General features: G+C 34.5%; 1 protein-coding gene across 22 annotated transcripts in view; it reads left to right on the plus strand.

Annotated features, from left to right (window-relative positions):
- The window catches only part of LOC106883233 (ras GTPase-activating protein nGAP), a 567,079-nt gene that overhangs the window by 189,369 nt on the left and 367,710 nt on the right, over window positions 1–10,000 (plus strand). Inside the window, exon 1 of one of the 22 annotated variants that reach the window (XM_089339028.1) lies at window positions 8,229–10,000. This exon is cut by the window's right edge and continues 684 nt beyond it. The exons of the other annotated variants lie outside the window; for them this stretch is intronic. The gene's annotated coding sequence lies outside the window, so the exon portion shown is untranslated. Of the gene's footprint in view, window positions 1–8,228 lie in introns of those variants that run through there. 22 annotated transcript variants of the gene reach the window in all.

The raw sequence follows: 10,000 nt of genomic DNA on the forward strand, positions 1-10,000 counted from the left end.
ATTCATATACATCATGGGCTTCTTTCAATTTCCATCTATCAGATCCACTCAGAAGTCTTTGCCCAGCCTGGGTCTCTAGCAGAAAGCTTATGGCCAAGGTGCACGTTGTGGGACAGAACCCAAAACCACATGCTTCTAAAGACAACCTTCTTAACCACACACCCATGACTGCAACATCATCAAGCAACAAACTGTAATTGCCATGCCAACCAGCAGTTGCTAATGAAGCCACATTACTACAATGTTACTACAACAAATTATAAAAAAAATGTCCTGACAAGAGATTTATGTCTTCTTTTAGTCCCATTTGATTTGAGAAAATTGTGTATTTTTACTGAGAGATAATCGTGAAAACTGATATTTGAAATAGCGAAATGAAAAATCAATAGTGTGTATAGTAAATATCGTTTGAACCAAGAGCCATGGAGGGCAGTCAACCGTGTATGTGGTGGAGTCGGTGATGACCCAGTTTTACTTGATTCTCAATGTCTAGTCACTTCCTTTAATCCATTGATATCGATGGTAGAGTGGTGAGGTGAGAGAGGAAGAGAAAAACAGTATGTGTGTCACAGAATCTGGCATTTCACCGCTTCTAGAAATGCGAGTGAGATGTTGTAGGACCAGGTATGGCTGGGATGTAAAAAGAGTTTGTTTTCCAGCTACAAACCATAAGATTCTGGGTTCCGTATTGCTGCTCAGCACCTTGAACAAGTGTCTTCTACTATGGGTACAGGCTAACCAAAACTTTGTGAGTGGATTTGGTTAACAGAAACTGAAACATGCCCCTCATGTGTGTGTGTGTGTGTGTATGTGTGTGTGTGTGTGTGTGTGTATGTTACCTTGAGCAACGATAGCACCCTGTTAGCTCCCCCATACTAGGGGTTACAATGAAGCTTTTGGCAGAAGAGCTGTGGCTACCATAAGACGCTGGAGAAATGGCTCTCACATGATCAATACATAAGGGTGGATAATGTCCAATTGTTCCCTGTATGTTCTGTAAATATAACGTAAAGGAGACAATTTATTCAACTAAACCCTTCAAGGCAATGCTCCAGCATGGCTAACCTAACAGCCTAATTACTAAAACACATAAAAGATAGAAAACTAAGGTATTCTTGAAAAATGGGATCTTTTTTAAAACGGGGGCCACATTTTTCATTAACGAAACACTTTGAAACTTGGAACACTGGTAGAATGTGTCATAAAACATCTTTTTCTCTTAGTCTTCTTAAAAAAAAAAGAAATCCATAAGTTATTCCATGTTAAAGTTGTCATATTTCTGTAATTTCAACTAATCACTGACGTCCATTCAGCCGATATACATTAAGTGCCGACTACATAAACAAACGATTCTGAAACAATTAACCCTAACCCTAACCCTAACTCTAGGGTTAGGGTTAGGGTTAAAGCAAATTTAAAATGAAAAAAGCAAATAAAACGAAGGTATGGAGATTAAATACGCTTTACACCGCTTAATCAGCCAAAGGAGTAAATGTAAACAACTGAATACTTGTCAGTGATTGGTTGAAATTATCGAAATAAGACAATTTTTTACATGAAATAAATTCGAATACAAAAATATTTTTCTGTTCTATAACACAAAATAGATAAGTATACGAAGTTTGAAAGTCTTTCCGTACCAAAAACACTACGTAAAACATTAATGAAAAATGTGGCCCCTGTTTTAAAATAGATCCGAAAAATGCATGAATATCACAGTCTGACCATCTCCACAATAGATCTGAGCTTTTTGTACTTGTTAACCTGCAGTGTTTCTCTCCATGGCACACTCGGTTATTTTCATTACAGTTAATGTTATAATTAATTGTAAAGGATAAATGGTTTGGTATTTATATTAATTAGATAATGATGTGTTGTTGTTGTTGTTGTTGTTATGAGGGTCATGAGTTGGCAGAATGGTTAGCATGCCAGGCAAAATGCTTTATGACATTTCGTCCATTTTTATATTCGGGTTAGAATCGAACTCAGAATCTTGGTGTTAGTAGCCTGTGCTCTTAACCACTACGCCATATGCCCACAGGCATATGGCGTAGTAGTTAAGAGCGTGGGCTACTGGGCATATGGCATAGGGGTTAAGAGCGTGGGCTACTAACCCCAAGATTCCGAGTTCAATTCCAGGCAGTGACCTGAATAATGATAATAATAATAGTAATGATAATAAAAATAAAAATAATAATAATAATAATAATAATAATAATAATAATAATAATAATAATAACATTGAAAAATACCTCAGGAATTTGGACCTAGGTTCGAAATTTCCCTAAGACACCTGATGAAGGCTGGAGGGTATATCAGCCGAAACGTTGTGTTAACAACAAACAAGATGAGGACAAATATCTATCAAATGTAAATAATGTAAATAATGTCGCAGATTTATCTTTGAGGACTTTATTGGAAGTGGTCAGACAAAGTTCTTTCTGAACTTGTGTGTGTGAATGTCTGGATTTGTGTTTGTCCTCTCTACCACTGCTTAACAACTGGTGTTGGTTTATTTACATCCCTCAATTTCAGCAATTTGGCAAAAGAGACCAATAAAAATAGTACCAGACTTACAGAATAAAATAAAATAAAATACGGTAAAATAAAATAAAATAAACACTGGAGTTGATTTGTTTGACGAAGAACCCTTCAAAGTGATGCCCCAGCATGGCCACAGTCTAGTAACGGAAACATGTAAAAGGTAAAAGATAAATGGTCTAATCCATGCTGGCATTAAAAAACAGCTGTAAAACAGAATGCAACAAATGAATGTAGGTTGGTTACAGACCACACCTTTGGTAGCGTTACTAGTAACGATGATAGATTATTAATTAGAAGTTTACCAATGTGACCAACTGGTGCAGTGGGTGTGTGTGTGGAAGAGAGAGAGTGAGAGTGTGTGAGAGAAAGAGAGAGAGAGAATGTGTGAAGGAGGTAGTGTATATGAGGGAGAGAGAGAGAGAGAGAGGAAGAGATAGAAATGCTAAGCGATTGAGAGAGGGGGGAGAGAGAGAGAGAGAGAGAGAGAGAAAAGGATGCTAAGTGAGAAATAGAAAATAGAGAGAAACACTTGGTGAGTGAGAGAGATAGAGAGAGAGATGCTAGATGAGTGAAGGGGAGAGAGTGAGACGTTAGGTGAGTGAGGGGGAGAGAGACAGTGATGCTGAGTGAGAGGGAGGTGCATGAAGGGGGAAGGTGGAGGGGTGGCTCTGAAGGCATTTTCTTTTTCTTCTTTGTTGTCCTGTATAGATCAAACAAAACTTTATATATATATAGATATATATATACATATATCATCATCATCATCGTATAAAATCTTGTACAAATAGCATATACACACATCACATCTGCATATACACGTCACGTACATACATACATACACCAACTATACTTCATACACCCACTTCACACAACCATTGCTCACATTCATACACACACACATACACACATTAACGTACACTTACACGCAATTTGCAAGCTTTATATTCATGTGTCATCTGGGTGGTTATGTGGAGGTGGGCGTGGCAGGGTGGGAGTGCTAGATGCATTCTCTATATGTTTATGTAAACGTATCAGGGTGTGTGTTTGTCTGCAAGTGTACGTAATAATAAGAGTAATTTTCTTTCTAATTTTGGCACTGGGCCAACAGTTTTGAGGGGAGGGGAAGTCAATTACATCCTCCCCAGTGCGCAGCTGGTATTTGTTTCATTGACCTTGTAAGGATGAAAGGCAAGGTTAGCGTCGATGGCATTTGAAATCAGAACATATTGTTATACGAAATGCTGCTAAATTTTTTTATTCGGCATGGTAAGCATTCTGTGAATTCACCACATAGATTAATAATATTCAAATGGGTTGAGCTATTCCGGCTAATAGGCCAGACATTGTGGTAAAAAATAACTTTGGCAAAAAAAAATGTTGGTTTATAGGTATACCAATTCCAGTAGATTGCAGCGCTTCTGTAAAAATATTTGAAAAGTTGAGGTGCTGATATGGCTGTGTTAAAATGTTTGCTTCCCAACCACAGGATTCTGGGTTCAGTCTCACTGCCTGGTACTTTTGACAAGTGACTTCTACTATTGCCTTGAGCCAACCAAAGATTTGTGAGAGAATTTGAGAGATGAACTGAAAGAAGCCCACTGTGTGTGTGTGTGTGTGTGTGTGTGTGTGTGTGTGTGTGTGTGTGTGTGTATGATATCAGAATAATAAAAAAATATTTCTCATGGCTACAGCTCTCATTCTAGGAAAAACACTGTCAGCCCGAGAATATCTGAATCTTTTAAAATCTTTCAAAATTGCAAATATTATGACAAATTTCCAATAAAATCTTGGTTTGTAGTGTTTGGTTTCCTTTTCCGGAAATATATTATTGTTACTCATAAATAACACCTACAGTAACATATTTAACTAGCTGTTACTTGAGGTGACCGCACAAAACTTGCAACAGCTTGTATAAAACGAGAAAATAGCAGTAATTAATAGTAATAATAATAATAATCATCATCATCATCATCATATGTCCACTTTCCATGCTAGCATGGGTTGGACGATTTGACTGAGGATTGGTGAACCAGATGGCTACACCAGGCTCCAATCTCATTTGGCAGAGTTTCTACAGCTGGATGCCCTTCCTAACGCCAACCACTTCGAGAGTGTAGTGGGTGCTTTTATGTGCCACCGGCACGAAAGCCAGTGAGACGGTAATGGCAACGGCCACGCTCAAGATGGTGTATTTTACATGCCACCTGCACAGGAGCCAGTCTAGCGGCACTGACAATGATCTCGCTCGAATGTCTTTTCACGTGTCACCGGCACAAGTGCCAGGAAGGCGACACTGGTAACGATCACGCTCAAATGGTGCTATTTACATGTCACTGGCATGGAAGCCAGACAGCTGCTCTGGCAACGATCACACTCGGACGGTGCTCTTAGCGCTCCACTGGTACCGGTGCCCTTCTATTAAAGGCACAAGGGCTAAAATTTGGGGGAGAAGGGGCAAGTCAATTACATCGACCCCAGTGTTCAACTGGTACTTATTTTATTGACCCCGAAAGGATGAAAGGCAAAGTTGACTTCGGCAGAATTTGAACTCGGAACATAAAGGTGGATGAAATGTCACTAAGTATTTTGCTCAGCATGTAAATGGTTCTGCCAGCTCATTGCATTAATAATAAAAATAATCCTTTCTACTTTAGGCACAAGGCCTGAAATTTGTGGGAGGGGGATAATCAATTACGTTGACCCCAGTACTCAGCTGGTACTTAATGTATCGATCCCAGAAGGATGAAAGGCAAAGTCGACCTGGGTAGAATTTGAACTCAGAACATAGTGGTAATACTAGTAATAATGATTCCAAATTTTGGCACACAGCCAGCAATTTTAGGGGAGGGACTAAGTCAGTTACATCAACCCCAGTATTCAACTGGTACTTAGTTCATTGACCCCTGCTCAATATGTGCATTAATTTTCTTTCCTATAAATATTTATCTTATTTTAGTATATATTTATCTTATTTTTTAGTATATATATATATATTTTTAAATATATATATATATATATTTTTACATATATATATATATATATATTTTTAAATATATATATATATATATATATATTTTTAAATATATATATATATATATATATATTTTTAAATATATATATATATATATATATATATATATTTTTAAATATATATATATATATATATATATATATTTTTAAATATATATATATATATATATATTTTTAAATATATATATATATATATATATATATATATATATATATATATATTTAAATATATATATATATATATATTTTTAAATATATATATATATATATATATATATATATTTTTAAATATATATATATATATATATATATATATATATATATATTTTTAAATATATATATATATATATATATATTTTTAAATATATATATATATATATATATATATATTTAAATATATATATATATATATTTTTAAATATATATATATATATATATATATATTTTTAAATATATATATATATATATTTTTAAATATATATATATATATATATATATATATATATATATATATTTTTAAATATATATATTTTTAAATATATATATATATATATATTTTTAGATATATATATATATATATATATATATACGTACACACATATATACTATACACATGTATTTATGTATGTGTATATGTATATACTAATGTGTGTATATATATGTGTGTGTGTGTATACATATACATAGAAATACATATAGTAAATATATATATATATATATATATATATATATATATACACACACAACCACACACACACATACAAATTTATATGTGTGAGTGCATATGTCTGTGTATATGTATGAGTGTATACATGTTTGTGTGTGTGTGTGTGTTGGCCAGCTCATGTCTAACCGTCCAGCCCATGCTAACATGGGAAATGGATGTATTCTTTTATTTATGTATGTGTGTGGATTATTTTCCGTTTGTGCTAATCAGTTTTTACCTTCTTTTTCACTTTTAATTCCCTAATAACACAAGAGAAAACACAAATGCGCACACACACACACACACACACACACACACACACACACACACACACACACAATCAATTTCTGTTACAGAAAAATAAAAGAGAAATAGATAAAGAAGATAATAACAATTTGTGAGTACCAGATGTTACTCCAGATGAGTAATTTCTGTGTGACAGATGTTCTTCCAGATGGTTCTTAACTTTTTTTTTTATTATCAAATTTGAAAACCAGCCCCCACCCCACCAGTTGAAGTGTCAGAACTGCTGCTGCTGCTACTACTACTACTACTACTGCTGTGATGATGTGAGATTCTTGTTCGACTTGCTGGAAATAGCAGCCAAACTCCCTCAAATTGCAGCTACTACGACTACTACTACTGCTGCTGTGATGATGTGAGATTCTTGTTCGACTTGCTGGAAATAGCAGCCAAACTCCCTCAAATTGCAGCTATTACGACTACTACTACTGCTGCTGTGATGATGTGAGACTCTTGTTCGACTTGCTGGAAATAGCAGCCAAACTCCCTCAAATTGCAGCTACTACTACTACTACTACTACTACTACTACTACTACCACCACCACCACTACTTTTATGACTGTATAAATGTTGTAAGACTGGATTGTTCAATTTGCTGAAAATAGCAGCCAAATCTCTCTGAAATTGCTGCTGCTGCTACTATTACTACTACTGCTGCTGCTGCTGTTGTATAGATGTTTTAAGTCTGTGGCTGTTCAACTTGCTAGAAATAGCAGCCAAATCTCTCTCATACTACTACTACTACTGCTACTGTATACATATTATGAGACTGTGGTTGTTTGACTTGTTGGATATAGCAGCCGATTCTCCCTAAAGCTGCACCCGTGACTGCTTAAAGCAAGAGGGACAGATGTGATACAAGTGTAGTTGTAGAAACAGCGAATATAAAAAAAAAATACTTGGGATGGCCATAACTGGAATGTCTTCGATCATAGGCCTTGCTCTCAACCAATGTTGTGTCCTGGGCAGGCTATACGCGACACCACCACCACCGCCTAACAATTAAAACAACATCGACAGCAGCAGCAACAACAACAGAGACATCATCTGATCATCAGGGGCGGGGGGGGGTTGTTTTCATTTACAGCTCCCATCCCCTCTCGCCGCCACCTTTGGATCATTAATTTTTGTTTTCCCCCCTCCCGCCTCCAACCCCACCCCACCCCACCTTGTATTGTCATGCCAAAAGGTTAATCATCGAAATTTTAAATACCATTCAGTTTAGAGATAGAAAACAAGTGTTGTTTACAAAACTCCTAAGTGTTCACTTGACTTTTACACAACAACCTTCCTTCTTTTCTTCCTTCCTTCCTTTATTCCTTTCTCCCTTCCTTCCTTCACTTTTCTTGGCTTATTTTTTTTCTTGTCGTCTTTTCGTTATTGGTTTTTGTTATTTTTGTTTTGTTTTTCTTTCTCCAAATGACTGGAATTAAAAATTTTTTGTTTTTGTATTTTTGTTTTATTTTTGTCTATTTATTTCTCATGTCTTCTTCTTCTCCTTCTTCCTCCTCCTCTTCTTCTTCTTCTTCATTTCGGTTTCATAATGCCACCGCAAACTCTGTTTTCACTTCACTCTTAGCTAACTTCCATCTGCACTCCACTCGAGAATAATATCACTCAACTCAAGCTGTCACTCACTCAATCAGTGAATGAAATATTTCTTCTTTACATTGATCTTTCTCTCTCTCTCTCTCACACACACACATGCATGCACGCACACACACCCACACACACATACACACACCCACACACACATACACACACACCCACACCCATCATAATACAATCAGATTCTAAATATTTAGATATTCGCAGCATTTGTTGTAATGTGAGGCCCGACTCATAAGTAGGTGTTGCAGTGACGATAGCGCTGTTTATATTATTGTCGACTGACCACCTTGTTGCAGTTCATAGAACTGCAGAGTCCATAGAAAAGGTGTCTGAGTGATGTCTCTGTGTCTACATATGTGTGTGTTGGTGTCTGTATGTACAGGGTCAGATAAAGAAGAAGAAGAAGGAGAAGAAGAAGAAGAAGAAAAAAATATCTCGTATACTTGCAATCTTATCCTCATTTTTCCTCGCTTTCATTTCCACGTCGATCTATATTATTATTATTATTATTATAAAACTTTTTATATCTCGGATCCTGCAAATTACAAATTGGCATTGGTTTTTCGAAAAAGTTAATGATGGTTCTTTGTATTTGTCTGAAAAGGAAGCAGTTTACTTAAAGACAAGAGGAGGAGGGACAAAGAACATCATTCCCTTTCGGTGTTACCGTTGTGGAATTTTTCTGTAGAAATATGGGCCAAAAAGAAGAAACGTATTTGTTGAAAAAGTTGACCAAACGCAAAATACCTCAGCATGTAATACGTGTTACATTCAGCCCACCCACATACATACATCTCTATACATACATATATATATACACGCACACACATATATATACTTGAGTATAATATATATATATATTGCACATATACAGTATATTGATTTTACATTGATTAAACTACAATTCTCTTGACATTTAGCTGACTTATTATATTTATAAATGTTTTCTTTTTAATGATTTAAGAGTGGAAATATACCATTTTAAATGAAGAACTAACGTTGATAGCATACACCACTCTTATACCAAATAACTATTATTATTATTATCACCATTATTTTTATCATTATTATTGTTATTATTATTGTTATTGTTATTATTGTTATTATTATTATAATTAAAGCTGTATTACGTTTTGGAATTCCCGGTACAATACTTAAAACCAAAACGTCTTTGAATTTCCTCAAATTAAGGTGTAGGAAAAAAGCGTTTTTTTTCTCTCGTTTTGTTTTTCCATCCCCCCTATTTCTTATATCCTTCCACAAGAATTATATAATGAGGCATAACAAAGCTATATCGATCCTCTTAATTAATTGAAATAACTGAATTAAAATTTTAACGACGTAAACGTTTTATTATTTGTTTTATTCAAAACAGAGGAGGAGAATGTAAACAAAGATATTGTCTTTCTGATTATTTTTAATCTAATCAAGCTAGAAGGTCGTTCTTGGATATAAATTTTGAGAAAATTATTAATATAGTTTGTCTAGAACTGTTGCTGTTAATTTATATTCTATTCCATTTCAATATTTCTGTGAATGCCAGACAGAAAATTGTGTGACTTATTTGTTGGATAATCAGTAAATGAAGGAATTTTATTAAAAATACAATTCAAATATTAGAAAAGGGCATGAAAGGAAAAAAAAAAACAACGATAAAACATTTTTACCATTAAACGTTTGTTAAATATTAAATTTTTTTCATTGTTATTAATATCTTATAAATTAATTTAATATATTTATTTACATATTTATTATAATTCTTTATTGATTTAAAAAAAAATTTGCAATATCATTCCTCTATATCAG

This window comes from Octopus bimaculoides, chromosome 21 (genome assembly GCF_046866305.1).
Source record: "Octopus bimaculoides isolate indiv1 chromosome 21, ASM4686630v1, whole genome shotgun sequence".
NCBI lineage: Eukaryota > Metazoa > Mollusca > Cephalopoda > Octopoda > Octopodidae > Octopus > Octopus bimaculoides.